The following is a 25,905-nucleotide window of genomic DNA, read 5'->3' on the forward strand; positions in this document are numbered from 1 at the left end:
GCGCTCGTTCATGTCCAAATCTTGTTTTAATCCTCAGACATCTCTATGCATAACTGGATACTATCTTAATTCCTATTTAAGGGATCAGAAGAATGAAGCAGAGTTAGCTAGTGGGTGTGGGTGTGGGTGCAGCCAGGATGCCTGCACAGTCACACCTGTCCGGATGCCAGGCACTCACCCGCTGCCCACTGCCTTCCTAAGGGCCTGGCGCCCCACCAGACTCGCCCTTCCCCACAACCCCAGTGAAACTTCTCCCCGCACCGCAGCGGCTGGAGCCGCGATCGGCTAGAGCCGCGATCGGCTACTGCCGGAGCCGCTCGGCGGGGGTCTGCACCGCTTGCCTGCAGGCGGCGCTGCCCGGGGCGCCCGGCTCCCCGCGGGGGCCGCGCTCCGCCGGGCAGCAGGCCCGGGCCCCAGGGCCCGGGGAGGAGCCAGGACCCCGGGCGGGAGAAAAGAGACTGAGGGGCGTGCGGCACAAAGAGCTTTTTATTTAAATTTGTTTAGAGTTTGGCGAATTTGCATGAAAAATGTGTGAGAAAAGCCAGCTCCGGTGACCTCATCCGCACCTGCCATTAACGTTCAATTAGCGGTTGAATAGAGGCGCCGACGCGACGTGCAGAGAATCCGGCGGGCCCCGCGGAGCCACGGCTGCGGGCCGGGCCCAGGGTGGGGTGGGAGTGGGGGGGCGGGGGCCGACTCCTGCGAGCCGGAGACGCTCGCCTCGTCCGCACCCCAACTCTCTGAGGGGACGTAGGAACCACAGAGCCCTCGAGTCCAAGGCGGCATGGGGCGCAGCAGGGCCCGGGGCACCTGGGGATGCCAGGCTCCCTCCTGGCGCCGAGGAGGGCAGGCTTGCCCCCTCCCCAGGATAGGAGGTGGATGGATGAGCCCCCGTCCTAGCTCAGATGGGTTCCCTCGCCACCTTCCGGACAAAGTGTCAAGTACAAGTTCAAGTTCAGGGCCAGGCCCGGGGGGGGGGGGGGGCGCCAAGCCTTCTCCCGCCGCCTTTGTTCTTGGAGAGAATCACTCCTAAGTCTCCTCCGGGCGGGGCCCGGCCAACGCCCCCGCCCCGCCCCGTGGTGCCCAACTGGGGCCGCCTCCTCCCGCCCTCGCGGCGCCTGTCCCCTGGTCCCGGCGCCCCCGCTCAGGGCCACCGAAGGGTCTGGGTACTCGGGGAGGGGGGAGGCGCGATCCGGGTCCGTGGGAGCCTCCCCAGCCCCGCAGTCCCAGCAGCAAACCGAGCGTTGTCGGACGGATGCTCGCGCGGAGGTAAGAACTCTTGGCGGGGTTCGCCCGCACCCCTGGTGCCCCGCCCCCCGCCCCGGACTCAGAGACCCAGAGAACCGGGCAGAGGGCGGTGTGCTGCAAGCGGTTGGGAGGCTGAGCAGCCCCGCAGGCCTCCGGGGGTGGGGGACCTGACGCTCTGGGCTCAGAGGGCTATCAGGTCTGGGGCGGAGGGGCACAGAGGGCAAGGGCGCCCTGTGTCTGCCCGGTGAGGTCGCTGGCCTTTCCCAAAGGCATTTAGTTCATCCTTTGGTCTCCAGCTCTGGCTCTTCCTCCCCTCCTCTCATTCTTTCGGCGGGGCCCCCAGTTCGAATCTAGCTTCCCAGGCCCTGAGGCTCCTTCTGGAGAGCTGGAGGTGTGTGTGTGTGTGTGTGCGCGCGCGCGCGCGCAGGTGTGTGGCTCAGCTCTAAGGAGGATCAGCTGTGGATTTCCTCCCCCATCCCATCTCCAGCACTTAAATTAAGGTCCTGGGCCAAGTGGTGGTAGCTGGGGTAGGGTGGAGTGGGCTGTGGTTTAGTGGCAGTGCAGCAACCGCAGGGTATTTTCGTTATTGTGTACAGGACCTCTTGCGTTCTGTTGTGCCTGGTTCCTGGATTCTGTGTGGGGACAGGCGTTAGTTTGTACCTCACCCCACCAGCACACTGCCAGATTGAAAGGGCATAGAAGGCTTCTTCTGAGTGGCCCAAACCCTGTCCTGCCTTTCACTCTCAGATGCTCATTCTGAGGTCATTTATGTCCTCGGGCTTTACACAGAGCCCTAACTTCCATAGTATTTGGTATCAAAATCCACAGCAAATGAGAAGGAGCAAATTAAAAGGAGGAGGTGAAACCGCCCCGATCCCCTTGTGTGTTTCTTTCCCTCTTCTTTCTGTGTAGTCCCCAGATTTCTAACTTCTGGAATTTTAGTCAAGATGAAGTTTCAGCCTCTAAGAGTACACTCTTTCCCATATCCAGTTGGCTAAACTTTAGCAAGTGTCTCCTCCTCCAGGAGATCTGCCCAGATTCTTACACCCCGCCCCTCCTATGCAGCTCTCCCTCTCTTAACACCTTCAAGCTGCACTGCCAAGTGCTTAGAACTCCATAGATGGAATAGTTTCTGGATGGATTCATTTTAAAAATCAAACACATGTAACTTTAGAAAGCATTGAGGATCGATGTGTTTTGTTCGTTTTGAATAAACATTGTTTCAAACCTAGATAACACCTCCCAGGGGCTCGGCCCTCTCTTTTCTGTGACAAATAAGGTCTCACTCTCAAGAACGAGCAGGAAAAGGCAGAGTCCATGTGAAGAAAGGAAAAAAAAAAAAAATCCATGCAATTGCTTTAAAACTTAAAAAAGTAGAAATGCCAGAAGGGAGACCTCAGCCTCTGTCAAGCTTCCCTCTCCATCCGACTGGGTCCTCCGAGGGCCTGGAGGGGCTGGGATTTCACTCACTGTCCAATCTCAGCGGGGCCATCAGGAAGTTGACTAAAAATGGAGACGGTGACCTACCTAGGGCTTGTCTTTAGTCTCCGGATGATTCATCACTGACAAGCTGATGTCACAGGAGCTTGGGACGATGTTTACATCTTTTTAAAAAGGGAAACCGCAACATTTTTTCCCTGCAAACCATCTGCAAAGCCTGCTCTAGACCCTCCTCCTCCTCCTCAGAACTTCCGGTCTGAATCTAATCTGAGTCTCCCTGGGTTATTGTGACATCTTGGATAAACTGCTATTTGTCAAAAAAAATAGCCAAGATTCTTCAACTCAGGGATGGGTGGGATGAGGAACTTTAAGGCAGCAATTTGCAAAGAGCAGTGTAAATATTACCCTATGGTAGACTGAGAAAGCGACCATTTATAGTTTATATATATCAACTCATTTAGTCCTCCCAACTAGAGATGGGGTCTTGTTCTTGGCCCCCTTTTACAGAAGAGGAAACCAAGGTGCCAAGGGATTAAGTAAATTGTCTTCAGCATCACAGCTAGAAAGCAATCTAGGTGGCTTTGAACTTAGGCAGGCTATTTTAGGCTCAGTATGCTCGACTAGCAACATCTGAGCTTTGTTTCTAAGCTAGTTACTGAAAATGCCTCCAAATCACATTTCACATGGATTCTTTTTCTTATCACACAACAACAGAAATGAGGCAGCGAGCCTGGGTCTACAGCTCAGTCATTGTAATCTTATGTTCAACCCCTAGCTCTCTCCTTTACACACTGTACGACTTTTGCCAATTCTCCATTTCCTCATCTGTAAAATGGGCTTGTAAATCAATCCCCAGGGCTTGTTGTAAGGATAAAATTAGATGTTGTGCTTGGCCCGGTGCCTACGGCATTGTACACTTATCCAAGGGTGAAAGCCATTATTATTTTAACAGCGATCACCTTCCATGGCAATGTTACCACCACTTTGTGTTTTCAAAAAGCAACACGCCCCCCACTCTGCCCCTCAGAAAACACTGATGCCAGTTGGTATCCACACACTTTAACCAAGCATTGGAGGCCGTTCCTGGACATAAATGGAGCAGCTCCATTCTGCTCCATATCTGTAGGCAGATGACTCAGACCCCCAGACATTCCCGTGGATCCCCAGTGTCTTTGAAGGTGATGAATTAAATACAGACCCTTAAAATCTTGTCCTTCCTGGAGCCTAACCCCTTACAGGTGTGTGTGTGTGTGTGGAGAGGGTGTTGAGAGAATTAAACTGAGAAGACTACTAAAGCAAAAAATCTGAGATGTATGGTTCTTGTTGTCTTTCTTTCTTACCTTTGAAATCTGACCATTGCCCCTCGATGAGTAAAATAAATTAAGACTAGATCCAGCTATAAAAGCTGATCTGGTCAGTGGGACACTTCTCCCTCCTTTCATTGAGTTAAGAGTTATTTAGCTAGTGTTTGCTCTGCATCTGGCAGTGTTTTTAGGCAGTGGGGATACAGCAGAGAATGAAACAGAACGTCCCCTGCCCTCGGGGAGCTGACATGTGTGTGTGTGTGTGTGTGTATAGGGAGAAGAAATGTTGATAGCTTTGTACTTGACTCTGAGGAGGATCCCTCCTGGTGGGGAGAGATCCCCTGGCCAACCCCCTCACTTTCTCATCCCTTAAAACCAAGGGCACGTTTTCACACAGAGGTTTCTGCCTATGGGTGGAATTAAAGAGAGAGAAAGGGAGAACAAGATTGATTCAACTTGGTAGCATATCAGAAAATAAGTAAAGGCAGAGATTCCTTGGGCAAAGTATTCATCAAGCAAGCAATGCCCAGGTGCCCTGCCCTCTTCCATCCCATTCTTGGCAGTGGTGCAGGACAGAAATGATGACAGTCCGTGGAGGAAACCAGAGGACTGTAGAGCAGTGGGGCTGCATCAAGGGGTTTGGGCAGATCCTATTAACAGCTTGCCCATGGCAATGAGCTGCTAAGTGCATTTCCTATATGAAGATTAGCTCAGTTACCCTTCACCAGGAGCCTGTGAGATAGGTATTACTAATCTCTGTTTCAGAGATGAGGTAGGTGAAGCCCAGAGAGACCATGTAAAGTGGCCCAGGGCCACATAGCTAGTAAATGGCAGATCTGGGTTAGACTTGAACCCAGGCAAGTTGGCTCCGCTAACTACTACCAAACTGCGTATCAAAGGACCACATATCAGAAAAATGCGTTTCCTTGGGGTGAAAGCAAGTGTCTTCATACACCTGCAGAAGCTTCTTGTGCTGCCCCCCCCTTCTTGGAACCTCAGGTGAGAGATATGAGGAGTCTTCTTTTAGAACCGTCCCCCTTGGATGGGGAGGGAGTTCCCCCAAAGTCATGGTCAAAGTGCAACATCAGAACTGTAATATCTTGGCACAGCTCAGCTCCCGCACTACCTTGCTAGAGCTGCATGTCAGGGTCTTAGGGTGAGACGCTGCTTCTTTTATCTGGAGACCCTTTAAGGTGAGAGAAACTTCAGTCCTTTCATCCATCCCAAGCCCAGAGAGGGTGAGAGATGATCAGCAAGGGATGGGCTTCCTAGGGTTCCCCTCAAGACAAGCTCCACTTAGACTGCTGCTTTGTCCTATTCCATGGAGAGCTTTGCTGCTGTGAGGAAGAAGCTGGGGTGGGGGGCATGGGAGGGGGAGTCAGAAACAGCCAACACACACCAAGGCCAGCAGGTCAAGGAGTCTGTCTTCTAGCCTGAAGCCTTCTGGCCAGAACCTGACATTCAGTAGCATTTGCTTTATATCAGTCACTGAGCTGGTGATGAGGATGCCAGATTAATGAGATATTCCTAGCTTTTCCAGGAGGTAGAGATCCTATCACCAACCAACCAAAACACAAGTTATTTATGATATACTAGCTGAAGAACAAAAACGCACTGGAGATTCTTTCTGCAACTTACTCCCAAACCAGATAAAGCACTCTATGGGTGAATGGGTTCTTGAGGCTTGTGGGTCTGAGGTCAGACGTAGGGGGCATCCTACCCAGAAATGCGCCCAGGGCTCAGCCTAGCAGCCCTCCCCGCCTAACTCACTAGGGTGCCTGAGGGGAGGCTCTCCATCAGTGGGACTTGGCCAGAGACGACAAAGCACGAAATGCCCTTGCCCAAATGGCTTCCTCAGAAAGACAATACTTGTAGCCTGGGGGAAGCCCGCCTGAGGAGTCCGGGGAGCCAAAGATGATTACCTCTGGACTTACCCACTTCGCCAGGAAGAGTATTCATGATATGTTCATGATATATTCTATATCTGTAATGCGAAGAAAGGCAATGTGGGCGTTGCTATTGCTGGCCCGCCTCCTCCTGAACACACCTGCATCTTTTCAGTGTGTCTTAAAGGTCTTGAGGATGGAAAATATAACAACTGCTCCACGATGCGTCATCTTTAGTCTCCACCACCGCCCCCACCCGTTCCAATCTTTCACTCCTGCCTAAATTTGGGGCCCCATGTTGAGGCCGAGGCCAGCAGCCGACGCCGGCAGCCGTTTTGCGGTGGGGACCGAGGAGATCGCGCAGTCCTGGGTCCGTCCCAGGCCCACCACACGGTTCGCCAACAGCGCGCTACGGTCGCGGCTCCGTGCCTTGCCCGAGGCACAGGGAGAGGCGAGGCCCTGTCACCGCAGCTGCTCAACCGCCCCGCACCTTTTACTCCAGGCTTTGGCGCCGTGAGGCTGTTTGCACGGCCTTGGAAACGCTGCATCTGGCGGCAAGGGGCCGCATCTGGCATCTCGGACTCTCTGGGGCTCGCCCGCTGTCCCGAAATCCCCCAGTGTCTCCCTGGAGCTGGGGATGAAGGCTCTAACCCATGGGAACGCTTCGCCCTCGAACCCTAACTCAGGTCCCAGCGGAAGGGGGAGCCTTGCTTCTTTAGCGATCCCTTTTAACTGCGATCGAACGTGTCTGGCTCTCAGTCCCGCTTGGCTGGGGGCTGGCTGGTGGCAACGAGTTTAGGGTCATGGGCACTGAGCTGGCCTCTGCCCGTCTTCCTGCTGTGCCTCTTGGTTACCATTTTTGGTTTGTGCTCACATCCCAGATGTCTGATTTCCCCAGGAATCGAGATTATTCTTTCTGCAGTGTATTCTAACCCCAAAGTTCCAAGAAAAATCTGTAATGGATGTTAATATCTGTAATCTCTTGGTCAGCCTGCATTGAATGGAAGAGCAGTCGGCTCTTCTCGGTGGAAAAATGAAAACACTGCCTTGTGATGGGTCACCTCAGGTCCCTGCCCTTTATCTATGGCCAAAAGAATTTTCTCCCCACGGGGAATCCAACTTGTTTGAAACAGATTTTCCTCTCCGAACCGGAGAGGAATTATCTGTTTTCGAAATACATACATACATATATATATATATATATATATTTTAATGGCAACCAGACAAGCCCGAGGTATCAGGTCGAGAGTACCTATACCGCCGACCCCTGGACGTGGCGCATACGAAGCACCCTAGCTGCTGGGGGGTGGGGCTAGGTGGGGTGGGTGGGCACGAGGCCAGGGGGATGAGAGTCATAGGTTGCCCCGCGGGAAACACTCCACCGCTCAATGTCCAGACACGCAGAGGACCAAGCTCTAGGTCCCCCAAGGCCTGCGTGCCAGCTGCGCTCTCTCCCCGCACACCGGGGCCACCGATCGTGGGCCAAAGCTGGAGGTTCTTAGGGATTCCGGAGCCACTCTAAGGGCGAGATCGGGTCTGTCCCACGACCTTGGCGCCAGGAAGCTGTGGAAAGAGACAGACCCCAATTTTCTCCCCTTGGAGTTGAAACAAAACCTGAAAGCCCGAGGTTACCCGCACGGCCAGAGGTGGCGCCTCGGCGGCGGGGGCGGCTAGAGCCGCGTGCCCGCGCTGTTCCCAGGCCCGGGTTCTGCTGCTTTCCTAGTTGTTGCGTTACTTAGTTGGGTAGCTAAGAGCCAGCTTACAGGCGGCATTTACGCAAATGCCCAGCCTGGTCTCACGCTGAGTCCCCGCGTCCTCCGGGCCATGAGTTGCCCGGCTGGACTCTGGGAGGAGGGACGAAGCGGAATTCTTTGTAATTAGAGGGGAGGTTTTCCGGGACGCCCCTCGGTGAAGTGGCCTTGGCTTCGGTGGAGGAACAAAGGGCTAAGGTGCCTGCGCGCCGCGCGCCCTCAGGGCCCCGCGCGGCCCGCACTCACGCCCCTCCCCACGCCGCTGTGGCCGCGGGCTTTGTGCGCTCGGGCTGCGCGCAGCGCTGCACCTGCCCGGCTTTAAGTACCTTGGCGAGGCGGCGCGGGCGGCCGTTCTAATCGCCATCTCCCAAGTACCTGCTCATGAATAAACACCAGCCCCATTTATCACGTACTTAGCGCTCATTGTGAAGGGGAAATTGGCCCTTTTCTGAAAGTGTCTATCCTCAACCCATCTGCAGAGTCGTGGCTGCAGAACTTCCCCCACCCTTTAGTCACACACACGCAACCTGAGGCTCCTCCAGGCTAAGATAAACTCGCTTTTCTTCTGGTAAGTGCGTGATTGAGCCGCGACAATAGATGGAGAAGAGAAGGCCGCTAGGTCAATAGCCCACGTCTCTCCCATTGATAGGAAAAGTCAGCGCCGGAATGCACGGTCTTCAGAAAGCCTAGTCCCATGTTCTGGCTACAGGGGCCTGTGGACACACTTGCACAAACCCCATGAATACCCTAAACATTAGGCAAAACATTGGAAGTGGTAGCCCAAAGCGTCCATGATGCCTTTCAGCCTCGGCTGTGGGGGGCCTCCCGCTGCATCCTTCTTCCCAGCCTTCCCTATCTGACGCTTCCCTGTCTCTCTGACAGGGCCCCAACCCAGCCAGGTCTGATGGTTACGGTGTGGACATGCTGGATTACAGCAGCGGTAAGCATCTGCACAACTGCATTTGCACACCTCCTGGCCAGTACAATGGAGAGTGGCTCTTTTTCTGTCCCGGCTGGGCCGAATGGTGGCTTCCAGAAGAGGCAGCTAAGGTTTCTGCCTGCACAGAGGGAGAAAAAAGGTGACCAGCTAGGCCCGCACAACTGTGGCAGTCCCACAAAGGATATGAAAGCAGAACAAACAGGCATACATTTGGAGATGCCCACAGAGTCTCACCAGTGAATTGGTAAATGCGTTTGCATCCTGGGGGCTCGCCTGTTAGCCACTCATCCATTCCTTCCAACAAACGTGTCTGGGCATTCCCAGGGCTCTCTTCCCTGGGTGGAATCCACCAGGAAACACAGTCGATTTTCTGGACCTGCATACAGCCACCGGCAGCTCTGAAAATGAAAGTGTTAGCTAAGCGTGCAGATTTCGCCAATCGAATGTTTGAAAATGGCTTTGTCTTCATTCGGCTCTCTCGGTTTTATTCTGCATTTTACAAATAGAAGCCTGGAGCCACAAGCCCGGCTCTGTTGCTCAGCCCTTGCATGGCTCCTGGCGGGGGTTCAGGAACCCAGGATATTTAGCAAATCGCTGCATGTTGGGTTTCCTTTACACTGAACGAGGACAGCCTCTGAAAATGCAATCTCCAGCTTCTTGCCAATGGCTGGGTAGAACACTTGGGGTTGTGCTGTTGTGCTGGCGGGTATGCCTGGCTCAGTTTGGGGGAGGTCTGTGGTGGGTACTGGGTTCTTCTTGAAAGGCGACTGGGAACCCCAGGTCTGAGCATGAGAACCAGACTGCGGTGGCGGCGTGGGCTGCAATAATTCTGGGTTGCGCTTCTTCACTGAACCGCCAATGGCCAGTGGCCCTAGCTTCTTCCAGTCCCCAACACTGTGCCCCACCATTGTGCTGGCCCCGGGCCCTCAGAGATCCCTCCCTGAGCTCTGGCAGCAACATTACACCGAGAAAACAAGCTGGAATCTGCTGGAGTTCACTCAAATACAGCTACTAATTTTTGGAATATTCTACGGGGAAAAAAACTGAGACTCCACTTCTCTGTATGATTAAAGAAAGTAAATGATGGAGTGAGCCATTTGTGCAAGGGCAGACAAGGGACCAATGAGAGTGACTTCAGGAAAAGTGTTTTAAACTAGGAATGACTGGAAGTTCCCTTGTCTCTAGTTTCTGGCTACACACTGGACTCTGGTGGCCCCCTTTTTTTGGGGGGGGGATCCAGGCCCTTCTGTATCGTGGCTTGTGGGCCACCTCCTTCCCTCTTAGGTTCATTTTGTGGCTGCAGAGTCTGGCCACCTGATAAAGGAGGGCAGTGGTCTGAGGGCCACCAGGCACCTCTGGGAGGGCTGGGTCGAGGGGTTCCCTCTAGCCCATTGGGGCATCCAACAAACCCCTTCTCCATCGAGAGGCTATCTCATGTCATGAGGCTGAGTGTTGCCTCTTGAAGTTTGATTTTATTTGGAGAAAATTCTGGAATTCAAATTAGTTTCTTCTGTATGTTTGCATTGATTAAACTAAACGGCTTTCTATATGGTGTGGGTGTGTGCATTTCCGCAGAAATCTGTGGACTTCCGGGTGGCCGGCCATGGCCAAGTGCTTGGAGAAGGCACCCAGGCATCCTTCGCAAATATTACTGAAGTGCAGCTGAAGCATGGTTGGGGCAGTAGGGGCTTCAATCCTCTTCTGTCGACACCCCCATTTTCAGCCTTCTCATCCGTGTCCTGGGTTCAATAGCTGCCATCCCTCTGGGTTCCGACCCAGCTTCCCCAAAAGACCAGGGAGGAGTGGAATTGAACCAGATCAGGGCCCAGAAGGTCCTGGGCTGGTTTGCTTATCCGTAGGCGCAGCCAGGCCTGGGGAGCTGTTTAGGAAACGCTGGGGTTTCCCCCCCCCCGGGGGGGGGGGAGGCCCTCTGTGCCAGATTTTTGCCACAGAGGAGGCTGGGAGCCAGGTCCTCTCCACACTGCGAGGCTTGTCCTCAAACAGCCTACCCTTCCCAACTCTCCCCCTCACACCACACCATTTCATTTTGGCACTTCCAGACACGTGGCCCCATAGGAGTTTCTCTGTCCCTAAGACCGGAGTGCATGGGACCACCTGCCCTCGAGCTGGGAACGGCTGGAGACGGCTTGTCGGATTCCTAAATAAGACTCAGAAAGAGAGTTCAGGCAAGCCAGACTTGGGGAGGGAGCTGCCCCAGGCGTAGGGCGGAGAAGGAAGCGCCTGGGGCAAGGAAGCCTGTTATTCGACCTCACGACTAGGGTTGAGGCACCCTTGCTTTCTCTTTCCACTTCGTGGGTGGGTACCGGTGGCCCCTGAAAATTTCAAGCTGCAGATGCCGCCGCGGACCCCTTGGAGGGCCTGGCGAGGGATCTATGGTCCAGTTTTCTGAAACACTTCGGTTCGTTGAAACGATCCAGACTCTTACCTTAAACCCGCTCCTCTTTGGTCTTCTAGCCGCCTGCTCTGGCCCCATGATGCCCAGCACCACGTGGCACGTCCGGATGCCCCAGCCTGGAGAGTCACGGTCGCACTCCCTTCCCCCACAGCAGCAAGGGGTCATGCCCCCGTTGTCCGCAACTGGCCCTGGCGCCGCCCTCCGGGGAGGGGGAGAGACGGCCTCAGCTCCCCCAGGGGTGGGGTCTAGGGCAGGCTTCCGAGGGTTCAGAGGTTCTCGCCTTCTCTGCGTGGAGTGGATGGAAGGCAGTTCCTTCCGTTTCAGGGGCTTCTTCCTGGCGCTCTTTGCCAAGGCCCTCCCTCGCCCACAGCTCAGGTGGAAATACTGAGGCGGATGAGTTCAGGTTGGCCAAGCCGCCAGCCACGGACCCTGGGTGTGCTCGCCCATCCTGGCCCCGCCCCCTGCGCTCCCTGGTACCCACTGGCTCACTCCTGGGCGCTGTACAATGAGAGGGGTGTTCCTAGCGGTCGCGAGAGAAAAGGGGTTACGAGGCCTTCCAGTTCCCACGCTCCCTCTGTGGAGTTTGCTTTTGCAGATTCCGTTCCAGTCTGGTCTCCGGTTCCCTGGCTTATCCTACGGCTGAGCGGAGTACCCGGGTAAATAGGTATCACTCTGCAGACTTCGGGTCAGGTCTGAGGGTCACGTGCATTTGTTCTGCCTCCTCCAGGCACACATTTCCAGACAGACCGGCAGAGGGCGGCCTGGGCCGGGGACGAGCGTGTTTGGAGGCCTCTCCTGAGTTCTGGGCGCCACACTGTGGGGCTCGGTGGTTCAGATCTACACCTGACTCCCCCGTGTCCCATACAGGCAAAGTCGCACAGACAGAGCCACGGAGAGGGGCGGCTGAAGGTGGATGGGCGGGGCGGCAGCGCCACCTGCAGCGGGACCTGTGCGGATGCAGGCCACTGGACGCCCAGGCCGACCCTCCAATCTGTAACCCTGGGAGCTGAGAAAATCATTATTACTTGACCTGTGTAGTGTGTATGTGCGCGCACCTAAGTGTGCAGAGGCAGGGAAGGCATGCACGCGCAGATGGGAGGGCAGGCGGGGGAAATGGGGGATGGGGAAGCTCCAAACACTTGACCCTTCTAATTTCTAGGCTGGGGTTTTCTAGAACATTTAGTCCAAGCACCTCCTTTTAATAGTAGGAAACTGAGGTCCACATAGGAAAGAGACTTATCCAAGGTCCTGCAGCAATTAGATAGATACGGTGACACAGGTGGCACAGTCCCTCGGCTGTGTTCTGAGCTTCAGTTTCTTCCACAATAAGCATTGAAATGCTACTAAATCTGTAGTTTGGGGGGGCAGGCACATCTGTAGGGATATGTTCTTGTCTGGGAAGCAGCATGTAGCCGCCCGAGGATGAGTCTGTGTCCAGGCAAGGGCGCCTGTATGAGTGTGGCAGGGCCTGTGGGTATTCACCCATGAAGGGGTCCATGGGCCTGCCTGCTGTGTGGAGTTGTGCCTGTTGTGCATGTTGAAGGGATGTGTGTGGAGGAGGGAAGGGGTATTTGTGTATGTGCTTGGGGTGTGTGTGTGTGTGTGTGTGTGTGTGTGTGTGTGTGAAAAGGGGTAATTGTGAAGAACTGCATCCTCAGGCATCCTCAGGAGGGGCAGGTGTGAGTGAGTGTGTGTGTACTCATGCCTCATGCGTCAGCACTCTGCTGCCCCCCCCCCCCCCCCCCCGCCCTCCCCATGCTCTGGAATCCACCGCCAGGCCCAGGGCCTGTCCCACAGGAAAAGGGAGGGAGATGTGAGAAGGTGGGAGCTCAGGATCCAGGGTGTGGCCCTGTCCCAACGGCCAGCAGGTTCTAAGGGCGACGCAATTAGGCAACACTTCTGGGCTTGGGGGGGGGGGCGGGTGGGAGGGAGGAGGAGGAGGATTATGGCAAATTCATTTCTATTTTCCAGCCCACTAAGCCTGCAGTGTGTCCTTGGGTGTTAGCATGAGAATGGGCCAGGGCCCTGTGAACCCCTCCCGACCTACTGAACCCTCCCCCCCACCCCAAGTGAATAGCAGGACTGGAAGCCTCCCCGACTTCTTCCACCAGCTCCTGCAAAGCCACGACTCCTAATCAGGGTAATTTAATATATTTTAAGCCCCCGGCAGCTTTATTTTCCCTCCTTTTCGAGTTTGTTTTAGGCATTCACAGCTCTCACCCGTCATTAGACAGCCTTATTTGACGGATGGAAGGAGCTGCTATGAGACCACAGCCCTTTGTGTCCCCCACATAAGCTGGGCTTCCCTGTAATTAGAATGGTATTCCCAGCCATTGAGGCCTTTCATGAGACGGAACAAAAAACGCCCTGAGATGAATATCCCCCCACTGTCAGCCTCCTGGCCAGGAAAGGGGCTGCGAGTTAAAGGGGCTCTTGGGGGAAGGCAGCCTGTGCCCACAAGGATGGCTGAGGTCCTGCCAAGGTGAGGAATTTAGAAGCCATGGGGAGTGGGCATCAGACAAAGGCTTGGCAATCTTGCCTGTAAACACCAGTCACCCATACACATTTCCCTACATGCTTGGCCAGCCTGGGGACCTGCCTGGGCTCAGCCTCTGGAGTCAGAGCACCCACATATGTCCATGGGAGTGGGGAATATGGCACATGCTTAGGTGTGCAGGGAAGACACACACGCGTAGTCATCTAGACCCTGATTCGGATACGTCCTCACCTCTAAACACACAAACACACCTAGTCATTCACATGCAGTCTTAGGATTACATTGCAAACACAAACACACACATGCAAACATACATATCTAACATGCTCAGCTACAAGGTCACAATGTTGCAGAACCAGGTTAGATGTGCTTGTAAATAGATACACATAGTGCACACACGGTCACCCTGTCACCCAGGCGTGGAACAAGTTTGTCTTTGCCTTTGCCTTTGTGTGTATACACACACAGACCACTCAGACTGGGTTCGTGAAAAAGCATACACTCGGACACCCTCGGTTATACAAACCTATACATCCATTTCTTCTGTGACTATAGGACATTCACGAGTTCGTGCACAGTGGCTATGCCATGCCCCCCCCACCCCCGCCCCAGGATCTAGGCTTGTTTCTGGTTGCATTCTTGGATCCATGCCACCCGTGTTCTAATATGGAGACTGTCTTGCACACACATGCAGGGACAAGGGCATATCTGATAACACACTGACCTGTGAAAACTCAGGAAAATACTTTGGAAGCGAAATGCCATTACAGTGTTTTAGAGTACACAGGCCAGCCTCTCGCAGACATGCAGGGGAGTTTCAAGAGTAAGCCCCCAGGCAACTACACACTGCGTGTGAATTCAACCTCCACATGGGCTGGAGTCTCCTCTGGGGCTCAGATAGGTCTCCACATGCCCTTTGGGAAGAGAAATCTCCCTTTTCTAGATTTCCCTTTCACACCAAGCTCCAAGACAGAAGGCTCTCTGGTACAATCTGTAGCTTTTCCCAGGCTAGGGGTTGAATTGGAGCTGCCGGCGTACGCCAGAGCCACAGCAACACAGGATCCAAGCCATGTCTGCGACCTACACCACAGCTCATGGCAACGCCAGATCCTTAACCCACTGAGCAAGGCCAGGAATCGAACCTGTGTCCTCATGGATACTAGTTGAAACTGTTACCACTGAGCCATGACATGGGAACTCCTTGACTCGCCTTTAAAATGTGGGGAAACCATCTTATTCTGATGCCGTGAGGAAGCACACTCAGGAAGTGACCAGGAAAACCCTTACATCTCTCTCTCTAGATAAAACATTCGCCTGTTTCTAGGAGAAATTCCCCAGGAAAATTAGAGAACAGGAGATGTTTTGAGGTCAATTCCAATGTCTTTCTTTTGTTTAGGTCCCAGTGTTCCATGGTACAATACAGTGGTTGTGGCCTGGGCATTGGGAACAACCCAGGTTCAAAGCCATTTACCAGCTATTGTGACCTTGGGCATGTCTCTCGGGGCCCAAGTGTCTTGAATTATAAAGTAGAGATAATAGTTGTTGTGAGGTTTTAATAAGCTAATACATGCAGAAGGGTCCAACAATGTCTTGCACGCTGTAAGTGCTCAATTTAATGTTAGACAAGGTGATTGATATTGGAGTGTTCGGTATGCATTTGTTGGGTAGACGATTGCATGTTTCCTTTTGTTTGCATTTAGGATAGAGTTATAGGAACATAAGATCTCCCCGGAAGCTTCTCGCGTGCAACTTTGACAGGAGGCAGGGTTGAGGTCGAGGTGGGCAGCCTGTGGTAGGAGGGTCCTCTATATAGCTTTAAAAAAAAAAAAAACGCTTTCCAGCTTTTGCAGCTAATTCCGGCTCAGTCCTTACCGCGGGCGCCAGCAGGGGGAGCCCGAGGAGCCGGCTCCCACAAACCGAGGTGGAGGAAGTTATCCTTGACAGAGCACCTACAGTGTGCAGTGCACTGGCTAGTGCCACATCCGAAAGAGAGCCGGGAAGTTAGAAGTGCGGGTGGAGCAGTGAGGTACCCTGCCTGGAACGAATGCTGACATGGAGGCCGTACCTCTCGGGGGCGAGGGGCCCAGATTTGGGTCTCTCAAGGCGCTGAGTTAGGGAAACCCAGTTCGCCATGACTTGCGCCAACGGAGGGCTTCAGTGGGCTCTGCTTCTTTGCTGCACCTTCAGCACTCGGCTCAGAGTAGACACCCAAAACTTCCTGCTTAGAACACAGGGAAATTCTGTGGCCTGGCGGCATGGGCTCAAGGGTCTCCTTCACAGCAGTTTGAAAGTGAAAACCTTACCCTCCCCCAGCCCTTCACCACACCCCTCCCACCCCCGCCCCACTCAGACTAGGTAAGAGGTAAAACAGAGCCCCTTTGGCATAAGGTAGGGTTGCCATGTGGGATCTGGCCCTGACCCTGACATTCTTGATTCGGCTTCCTGCTGCTGTTTTCTCCGCCACTACCCTGCGGTGGCGGGTCTGCAGCTGAGAGAAGAGCTAATTCGGGAGCCCTTGGTATGTATATATGTATATATGTAATAGTTGTTTTCATAGATATTTTAAACTATCAGAGCTGCCGACAATCCATCATTGCAGCTAATTAAAAACCAGTTTGAGTCTCGGCCTGAAAATGCAGGAATCTGAAAAATGTTGAGAAACAGAATGACCTAAGATGGTTTTCTCCTGGCCCCACCGCAGAATTCCCCACTCCCCAGTGCCCCTGCCTGGAGGGTGAGGATGAGGTCGGGTAGCAGGATCTGGGAGGAGGGCATCCACCTGGAAGGCGTCAGCTGCTCAGCTCCCTGGCCCTGCTGACTTCTTGCCCACACCTTTTGCCCCAGCAGACTTGTCTGGAGCCTGGCTCCTGCCCTTCCAGGAGCTCCCAGAGAACTTGGGCTGGAGTCATGAAGCCCAACACACTCCATTTATGTGGCCATGCTGGGGTCAGTTAACCCCTCAGAAATACTTGAAGCCAAAACATGAGCCCCTTGGGCATTTGGGGGCTCCTTTGCAGAGACCATAAACCCCCAACTCAGGACTGACTGCTAGACGCATTGCTGAATTTTATCTTATTTAATCCTCACGTTCACCCGAGCACTCTTATTCTCCTGATTTAAAGATGAAGGAGCTAAGGTCTTGATATGTGGGGAGATGGACACTCTTCCTCCTGGGGCTGCCACTGCTCCCAGGGAACATTTAGAAGGTCCTGCAATGAGCCCAGGAGCAAGGAGAGTCACTTAAGGTAAATTTGGCTGAGGGCAGATGTCCCTTTTTGCATGGATTCTGGATCTGGGACTCTAAGCAGGGCAGGTCACCTTCAGGGCCTCACTTTTCCCGTCCGTACATTGGGCTGTGAACATGTCTGCCCAGGCCTCAGTGGAGTCACAGAGGTCTAAAGAGATACCAGGAAATGCACTGGTTAAGGGCAGGGAAGGGAGTCTCTTAATTCTGAGAATTCCCTCAGGCGCTTCCCTTCCCGGAGGGCACCCACATTTTAATGAGTTATTGGGACTGTAATAAGAGGCTTCCTTTTTTTTTTTTTTGTCTTTTTAGGGCCATACCTGCAGCATATGGAGGTTCCCAGGCTAGGGAACTGCAGCTACCAGCCACAGCAACACCTGATCTGAGCCACATCTGTGACCTACACTGCAGCTCATGGCAGCACCAGATCCTTAACCCACTGAGCGAGGCCAGGGATCAAACGCACATTCTCATGGCTACTAGTTGGGTTTGTTACTGCTGAGCTGAGCCATGATGGGAACTCCATAAGAGGCTTATTTTATCTCACTGACTCCTGATAGCAGCCCCCTGGGAGGAAGTACTTTGGCCTCATTGCACAGTTGGAGAAACTGAGGCTGAGAGCATGAAAATGAAAACGGACTTGCCCAAAGTCACCTAGTGAGTGAGGAAAAAGCAAAGGGGCTGGGGTTTGAATGAAGTCTGGGTCTGGCTGCCTTTTCACCCCAGGCATAGCCCCACTTCTACATCCACCTCATTGTCCCTTGGGGGCAGGGGGGTTCTGAGGTTGGAGCACCGGAGCCGAAGGAGTCCTTTTGGAGCCTGGCAGGACTGAGCACCAAGTGCTCTCCCAGCATGAGAAGGCACCCAGAGGACTCCTGGGCCTCCTCTCTGGAGGGAAGGGAAGAAGAGAGGGACAGGATGGTGGCAGAGACTTGTGGACGTGGGCAGTTCGGAGAGGGATGGAGAGCCAGACCGACGCAGGGTTTAGCAATGTGGGGCCATTTCAGATGCTGAGTTGGCTTCTGCTGTGGTTTGCTGGTATCCCTAAGGTCAGAATCTGACTCTCCACTCCCGATTCCCTGAGGATGGTGGAGAGAAGCCTTCTTTTGAGGACACTTGAAATGCAGAGGTTATCAGAAAGAGAAAGCCTGTGGATCCTCCTGGCTTCTCTGACCAGGCAAGACTGCGTCTTCAGGAGCCCGAGTCAGCACAGCAAGTCCCTTCAGTTTGCCAAGTCCCTTCAGTTTGGAGTGGTCCTCCCCAACTCCAAGAGAAGGAATCCTGCTGATCTCCACATAAGAAAATCAAACCTTGGAGTTCCCTTCGTGGCACAGTGGTTAACGAATCTGACTAGGAACCATGAGGTTGCGGGTTCGATCCCTGGCCTTGCTCAGTGGGTTAAGGATCCAGCATTGCCATGAGCTGTAGTGTGTGGCTGCAGACATGGCTTGGATCCCACATTGCTGTGGCTCTGGCATAGGCCGGTGGCTACAGCTCTGATTCGGCCCCTAGCCTGGGAACTCCATATGCCGCGGGAATGGCCCAAGACATGGCAAAAAGACAAAAAAAAAAAAAAAAAAAAGAAAATCAAACTTGGGGAGTTCCCATTGTGGCTCAGTGGTAATGAACCTCACTGGTATCCATGAGGACACAGGTTCCATCCCTGGCCTTGCTCAGTGGGTTAAGAATCCAGCGTTGCTGTGAGCTGTGGTGTAGGTCACAGACGTGACTCAGATCTGACGTTGCTGTGGCTGTGGCTGTGGCTGTGGTGAGGCCGGCAGCTGCAGCTCCAATTCAACCCCAAGTTCAACCCTGAAAACCCAAAAACAAAACAAAACAAAACAAAACAAAAACTCCCAAAACAAACAAAAAACCCCCAAAGAACAAACCTGTTCGAATGTGTCAAGAGAAGCTAGATTTGGTTATTTTGGTTAGGCCCAGCAAGGAGAAGGGCAGGAACAGATGTAGTCCAGAGCTCTTATCACCCATCATGGAGAAACTCTGCTGTTGGAAGGAGAAAACCTCCACTAGGTCTGGAACTATTCATACTGATTGTCCAGCTCTGGTACAGGAGACCTAAGGCTTCACAGCAAACGCCTCAGATTAGGTTTCGAACAGCCTCTTCCCCCAACCCACTGAAGACTTGGCTTCAATTTAAATTCTCCAAAGTCGGGGAAATAAACTCCGGAGTCAGTACGGAAATTCTTAAGAGAATTCTTAAGAGAAATTCTTGTTCTTGGCCAGCTTCTCCCACCGGTGTTCCCACAGCTGCCTTGTGAGGTGGAGGGACAGCATTATTAACTCCATTTTAGAGTGTAGCAAACAGGTTTCTCAAGGAAGGGTATTTGCCTAGGCCTAGTCCAGGTCTACTTCCCCTAGCCGCCCCCACCCCTCCTCAGGTCCCCGAACCTGGAAGCTCCCCGTTCTGAGAAGGAGCAGGTGCTGTCCACCTAGTGGTGCTGAAATACGGACTACCTCTGCTGGGCTCACCAGCAGAGGGCGCTGGTTCAGCCACACCCTTAGGTAAACAGACTTCAGAAGTGAAGCAGATTGAGGACAGGAGGTGGGATCTCAGCCTCTGTGATCTCGCTCGAGCTGCACTGTGTCCCCTCTTCATGGACCACACTTCCTGGCATGACGCCTCCAGAACCTCCCCTTATCCCATGAATCATCCATATACAGGCTAAACCTAGTAAGGGTGTGTGTGAGCACCAGTGGGGGATCAGGAGTTCCCACTCTGCCTCCGTGTGACCATTAACTACCTGTCTCCTGGTCTGTTTTCTCATCTGCCAATGGAAGTGGAACAACAAACTGGAACTCATAATCTTTTCCCATCTCAAAGACTCAAATGTAGCCCCAGCTTGCCTCCTGATGGCACATATAAGGCTGCTGCATCTCCTGCTCACGTCTTTCTTTAGCCCTGGACAGCAGAACGCCGCCTCTTTCCCCAGCCCTAGTCTAAGGGCACACCCTTTCCTGTCTGTCCTGATCACTCCTTCCTCTCCAACCCTGGGAAAGGTCTAGGGAGGCAGTAATAGTCTAACTAAATGGAGAGAATTAAAAAAAAATGGCATTCTGGAGTTCCCATCATGTTGCAGTGGAAATGAATCTGACTGGGAACCATGAGGTTGTGGGTTCAATCCCTGGCCTTGCTCAGTTGGTTAAAGATCCAGTGTTGCTGTGAGCTGTGGTGTAGATCACAGATGTGGCTCAGATATGGCGTTGTTGTGGCCGTGGTGTAGGCTGGCAGCTGTAGCTCCGATTAGACACCTAGCCTGGAAACCTCCATTTGCTGAGGGTGCGGCCCTAAAAGGACAAAAATACAAAAAAAAAAAAAAAAAAAAAAAAAAAAAAAGGCATTCTAAGCATAGGCATAGAGTAATGGAAGCATGGATGATTTAGAGGAGGCCAGTGACTCAGCGTGGCTAGAATGAAGGGGGAAGTGGGAAGCCATGGACACAGATCCTGCAGGCTGCTCCAACACGGCTCAACATTTGGAGCTCTTGCCGAAGGCAGTGGGGCATTGAAGGATTTTGACATGTTCAAAAGTTTCAGTTTAGGAGTTCCGGTCGTGGCGCAGTGGTTAACGAATCCGACTAGGAACCATGAGGTTGCGGGTTCGATCCCTGGCCTTGCTCATTGGGTTAACAATCCGGCGTTGCCGTGATCTGTGGTGTAGGTCGCAGACGCGGCTCGGATCCTGCATTGCTGTGGCTCTGGTGTAGGCTGGTGGCTACGGCTCCGATTAGACCCCTAGCCTGGGAATCTCCATATGCCTCGGAAGCGGCCCTAGAAAAGGCAAAAAGACAAAAAAAAAAAAAAAAAAAAAGTTTCAGTTTAGAAATATCACTCTACGGAGTTCCCATCATGGTGCAATGGAAAAAATCTGACTAGGAACCATGAGGTTGCGGGTTTTATCCCTGGCCTTGCTCAGTGGGTTAAGGATCCTGCATTGCTATGAGCTGTGGTGTAGGCTGGCAGCTGTAGCTCTGATTTGACTCCTAGCCTGGGAACCTCCATATGCCATGGGTGTGGCCCTACCAAAAAAAAAAAAAAAAAAAAGAAGAAGAAATATTACTCTGGGCTGACCTGGAGAAGAATTTGAAGGTTTGTGGCAAAGCCTGGATTGTGTCTCTTTCCCCATGCATGTCCCAACGAAAGACTGCACTTCCAGCCTCTTTTGGAGCTGGATGTGGACCTGTGACTAAGTTTTGTCTCACTGGATGGGAGCAGAAGCATCTTGTGCATCTTCTGGGGAGGGTCCTTTGTGGAAGGGAAAGTGCTGTCTTGCTTCCTTCTGGCTGGAATGTGCCTTGATGACTTTCATCTGACCTCTTGACCAGACCTAGTTAGGCTGATGGAAGCATGTTAAGTGGGCAAGGCCAGGGCAGGACAGAGGCCACCCCCTTTGGTCCACAGCTATTCTCGTCTATTCCAGTGTATCCTCCCACAGCTGCCTAAGCCTCCTTGCCACCTAGCCTAAAACTGGTGGCAACTGGGCCATCTCCACTGCTTTCTTGTCCCCATCTTCCCGACGGTTAGCCCCATCCTGGAGGAGGTCTTTCTCAGGGACTGCTCTGCAATTGGACAGCTGAGACCCTTTAATCCACTTAGTGAAAATAATAACAGCTAATATTCACTGAACATTGACTATGGGCAGGCGCTGTGCTCAGGGCTTTGCATGGATGATCATGCTTATTATCTCTTAACCTTCATGCCATCTTTCTTCTGAAACTACACCAGGATGGAGACAAAAGGAAGGTTCTGATGGTGTCAGGAGTCCTTTTTTTCCTTTCTTTCTTTCTTTTTTTTTTTTTTTTTTTTTTTTTTTTTACTTTTTAGGGTCGCACCTAAGGCACATGGAAGTTTTTAGGCTAGAAGTCGAATCAGAGTTGTAGCCTCTGGCCTACACCACAGCCACAGAAACGAGGGATCCAAGCCACGTCTGCGACCTACACCACCAGCTCATGGCAACGCCAGATCCTTAACCCACTGAGCCACTGAGCGAGGCCAGGGATTGAACCCTAGTCCTCATGGATACTAGTAGGGTTCGTTACCGCTGAGCCACGACGGAAACTCCAGGAGTCATTATTGAGCAGAACTTATGAGGCCTCACCCCTGATCCACTTTCATTACCTTTCTGTTCTAGATGAGGTACCAGGCTCAGACATGTGACCCATGTGGCCCAAGTTCACACAGCTGGAAAGCAGCAGATAGGAAACTCCAGGTATTTATTGTGCTCAAGAGAAGCGGGTGGCTTTGTGAACTTCATCTCCAGTGGAGGGATTTACCAGGGTGGCTCTGGAGCCAGAGTGCCTATGTTCAAAGCCCAGCTCTACCACTGACTGGCTTAGTCTCTCTGCCTCGGTTTCCTCATCTGAGAAAGGTTATAGTATACTATTACTAACCCTCAAAGGATTATTGTGAAAATTAAAAGAGATGATGGACAGAAAGTGCTTAGCACAGTAGCTATGATTATTTCCATTTTCATTATTGTTATATTAGTATCATCATGGGATCAGGAGATAGGAAAGAAAGCCAGGGCTGAGAATCTTCTGCCCCACCACCTGGGCCGGAGGCCAAAGGACAGAGGAGGGGCCGCGTGACTGCCTGAGCTGGCGGGCAATTTACTGGAGGAGTTCATTTGGTGACTCTGACTCGGAGTTAATTAAAGATGGCCGCTAGGGGTCATTGCCATGGCGACAATTAGGCCAGGAAGGAGCCTCATTAAGGGTGCAGGTTTTAACAACAAGGCCTGTTGTTTTTAACCTGTGATCTCCTCATGAAAGAGGAATTCTTCAGGCTCTTTCCCTCTCTCCCTTACTGTCTTTCAGGTCCATTTCCAGAGCGTCTCTGAGGAAGAACAAGACAGAGAATTCCTGGTTCAGTCCCTGGAGAAAGTCAACAGGGCAGCGAGTTTCTCTCCCTGGTGCTGCTCTGGAAGGAGGACTCAGTGGTAGAGGTTTAAGGGTGGAGGAGAGGGTGATGGTGATGAGGGCAGATCCGGAGGTGAGGAAAGAGGATTTTATTACAAATGGAACTGGAAGCCATTCCTGGAATGTAGACATTTTGCCCCTGCCACCCAATCTGCTTCCTAGACTGAGTCGGGGAATGGTGTGGATAGAAATGGCAGTGGGGGACCAGCAAGCCTGTCTTCAGAGCAGAAGGAAGGAAACAAGGAAGGAATGAGGGAGGGAGGAAGGAAGGAGGTTCAAGGCCTTCAATTCTGAGCACTTAAAAACGTGTGTATTTTTTTCTTATTTCCATAGTAATATATACCTATTGAGAAAAACTAGAAATTTCAGAAAAGCACACGCACAAAATATGCCCTGCAGTCCTGCCCCCAGACTTAACGACTATTAATGTTTTGGGTGCGATAAGAAGCTATACTGAGGCTACAGGGAGCTGAACTGTAGGAAGGGAGAGAGGAATGTCTATTTTTTTGTTTATACCTTTTTCTACTGTTTGAATTTTTCTCAGGAGAATGTCAAATAAAACCGAGTTAAAATAGCACATAATGCAACACTTTTCTATATATTGAGATTGTGTGCATTGATCTCTACGAAAATAGGGGTCATGGAGTTCCCGTCGTGGCGCAGTGGAAACGAATCTGACTAGGAACCATGAGGTTGTGAGTTCAATCCCTGGCCTCGCTCAGTGGGTTAAGGATCCGGTGTTGCCGTGAGCTGTGGTGAAGGTCGCAGACACAGCTTGGATCTGGTGTTGGCTGTGGCTGTGGCGGAGGATGGTGGCAGCAGCTCTGATTAGACCCCTAGCCTGGGAACCTCTATATGCTGTGGGTGTGGCCCTAAAAAGACAAAAGACTAAATAAATAAATAAATAAATAAATAGAGACTTGATAATCCAGAGTATTACCCATCATCTTTAATGGTTTTGAAGTATTCCAGAACATGAATGGCCATGTTCTTAGGGTTGAACATATAAGTTGTTGCCATTTTCCACAATGGATTATAATGATAGTCCTTGAGAAGCCCACAGTCTGCTGGGAGAAACAGACATGGGAAAAAGTCTGTGTAATAATACCACACTGCATAACTGCTGGGATAGTGGAGTGTCCAGGAATGGCAGAGCTCAGCTTGCAGAAGTCAGGGAGGAACCAGGCTGCAAGTGAGAGGAGGGAGGTTGGCAGGGCTTTAGGCAAAGGTACTGAGCTATGAAGCACTTGGCCAGCTGCTGGAAGTGGGAGTCTTTAGGTATGAACAAGAGATGGACCTGCCCCATCAGGGACTCCTAGGCAAGTCTTGGGTATGCTTCCATGCCCAGCATTTGGCATAGTGGTCAGTACATGGTCAGTGTTTATGGATGAATGAATAAGTGGGATAAAGAGAGAGGAGCTGGAGCAGTGGGCAGAGGCCATGGCTTTGATGGCCAGGCTGAGGGTTTGAAATTTGCCTGGTCAGAGAGGGTCTCCCTGAAAGCCCTCACATGGGAATAGGAACAGTCACATCTGCTCTCGTGGAAAGGTTCCTTTTGGTGCCCAGGGAGAATGAGGGTGGCTTCATAGACTGCAAATAGATGGTAGTACTGTTCCCCCATATTCAGTGTCCTTCCTTCACTGACGCTCCCTGCAGGAGGATTATACGTCCCAACTGTGGTGAACACACGCATGGCCATGTGACTTGTTCTGGCCAATGAAATATGAATGGAAGAGTTAGGTGACATTTTTCAGGAACAGCGTTAAGGGATGGTGAGTTTGGGAACTGCTGTGTTCCCATTTCTCCCCCTTGGCCATTGTGGACATACTGGCCAATGTGGAGTTCCCTTCAGCCTGCCTCTGCAAATGACTATAATGAGGAGAAGCCCCTAGATGACCTGTAAAAGGCAGGTAAACATGAGTTGAGAAATCAGTGACATTGCTTTAAGCCATTAAGATTTGGGGAGCTCTTTGTTACTGTAGTAAAACATTGCCATGCTGATTGACACACAAGGGAGCTGGAGGAGGTTAATCCCTAAGTCCCTTCCAGATGAGCATAACAGGCTGAGAGTCTGCCGTGCTGGCTTTTCTATGGCCTGGACCTGTGAGTCTACTCTTGGTTTACCTAAGGATACTCAACCTCAAGTTCCTATAAAAATCTAGACCCACGCCTTTCTGCTAGACCCACTTTGAACCCCATGAGTCCTTCTCAGGTGGAGAGAAACCTATGGCAGAAGTTTACAGCAGTTCCCTGTTAAGATTGGGCTCCTGGGAGTTTTATAGGGTCCAAAACCCTAACATCCATGTTGGGATAAGAGTAAGAGGAGGAGGCTAGTGAGCAAAGATACACTCTCTTTCTGAAGAGGAAATGGAGGCTGTCATGTTACTTTAGCCCAAATCCCTCGTGTTATTAGACCCAGAAGCTGCCTCACCCACAGGGTTGTGTCTCACAGGGCTGGAGGTCTACCGAAGGATGTCCTTAGACACAGCAGCATCAGGCTCAGCAAGCTCCCCAAGGATCCAGGTCCTCCACTTCCGTCCTTCATGCTGGCTTTATCCTCAGGAATATTCCCTCTTCATGATTACAGGGTGGCTGCCTGGAGCCATCAGGGATGTGGAATTGCCTGCTTCTTCATGCCAAAGAGAGAAGATGAAGGAAAAGGCTCCAGCCAATCAATGAACATGCACTCCTTACCATGGCAAATGGCACTGACTGGCTCAGACCAGCCATTCCCAACCCCATCAGCCCACCCCTCAAATTACTATCCTCATAAAATCTGTAAAAAATAGAACCCACTTACACATGTAATTGCAAAAACATTAACGCAATGTATAAAGGAAACATCAAAGGAAATGTACAGTAAAATACATTTATTTCAAGATATATGCTCAGTATTTGTCAAGTTTTTTGTTTTGGGTTTTTTTGTTTGTTTGTTTGTTTTGCTTTTTGGGGCTGCACCCACAGCATATGAAAGTTCCCAGGCAAGGGGTTGAATTGGAGCTGCAGCTGCCAGCCTACACCGCAGCCACAGCAACTCAGGATCCCAGCCTCATCTTTGACCTACACCACAGCTCAGGGCAATGCCAGATCCTTAACCCACTGAGCAGGGCCAGGGATCCTAGTCAGGTTCGTTAAATGCTGAGCCACAACGGGAACTCCAATTTGTCAAGTATTTCTGATTCTAGAGTATTCTAGAGGACATAATGAAACAATCAGATGCCTTCACCTCCACAGACAATTTTC

General features: G+C 52.0%; 1 non-coding gene across 2 annotated transcripts; it reads left to right on the plus strand.

Moving 5' to 3' along the window:
• The first annotated feature begins 1,155 nt into the window (after positions 1-1,155).
• On the plus strand, positions 1,156-25,545 carry LOC106510141 (uncharacterized). 2 transcript variants are annotated; one of them, XR_014810476.1, is made up of 4 exons: positions 1,156-1,269; positions 8,512-8,569; positions 21,876-21,953; positions 22,561-25,545. It is a non-coding gene; the product is annotated as an uncharacterized LOC106510141 (transcript). The 2 variants fall into 2 exon arrangements; XR_014810475.1 differs by lacking the exon at positions 8,512-8,569.
• The last annotated feature ends 360 nt before the right edge of the window (positions 25,546-25,905 follow it).

This window comes from Sus scrofa, chromosome 7 (assembly GCF_054392235.1).
Source record: "Sus scrofa isolate SSC_HxYL_T2T_F1_AM1 chromosome 7, Sscrofa_HxYL_maternal_Yorkshire_Landrace_v2.0, whole genome shotgun sequence".
Classification (NCBI taxonomy): domain Eukaryota; kingdom Metazoa; phylum Chordata; class Mammalia; order Artiodactyla; family Suidae; genus Sus; species Sus scrofa.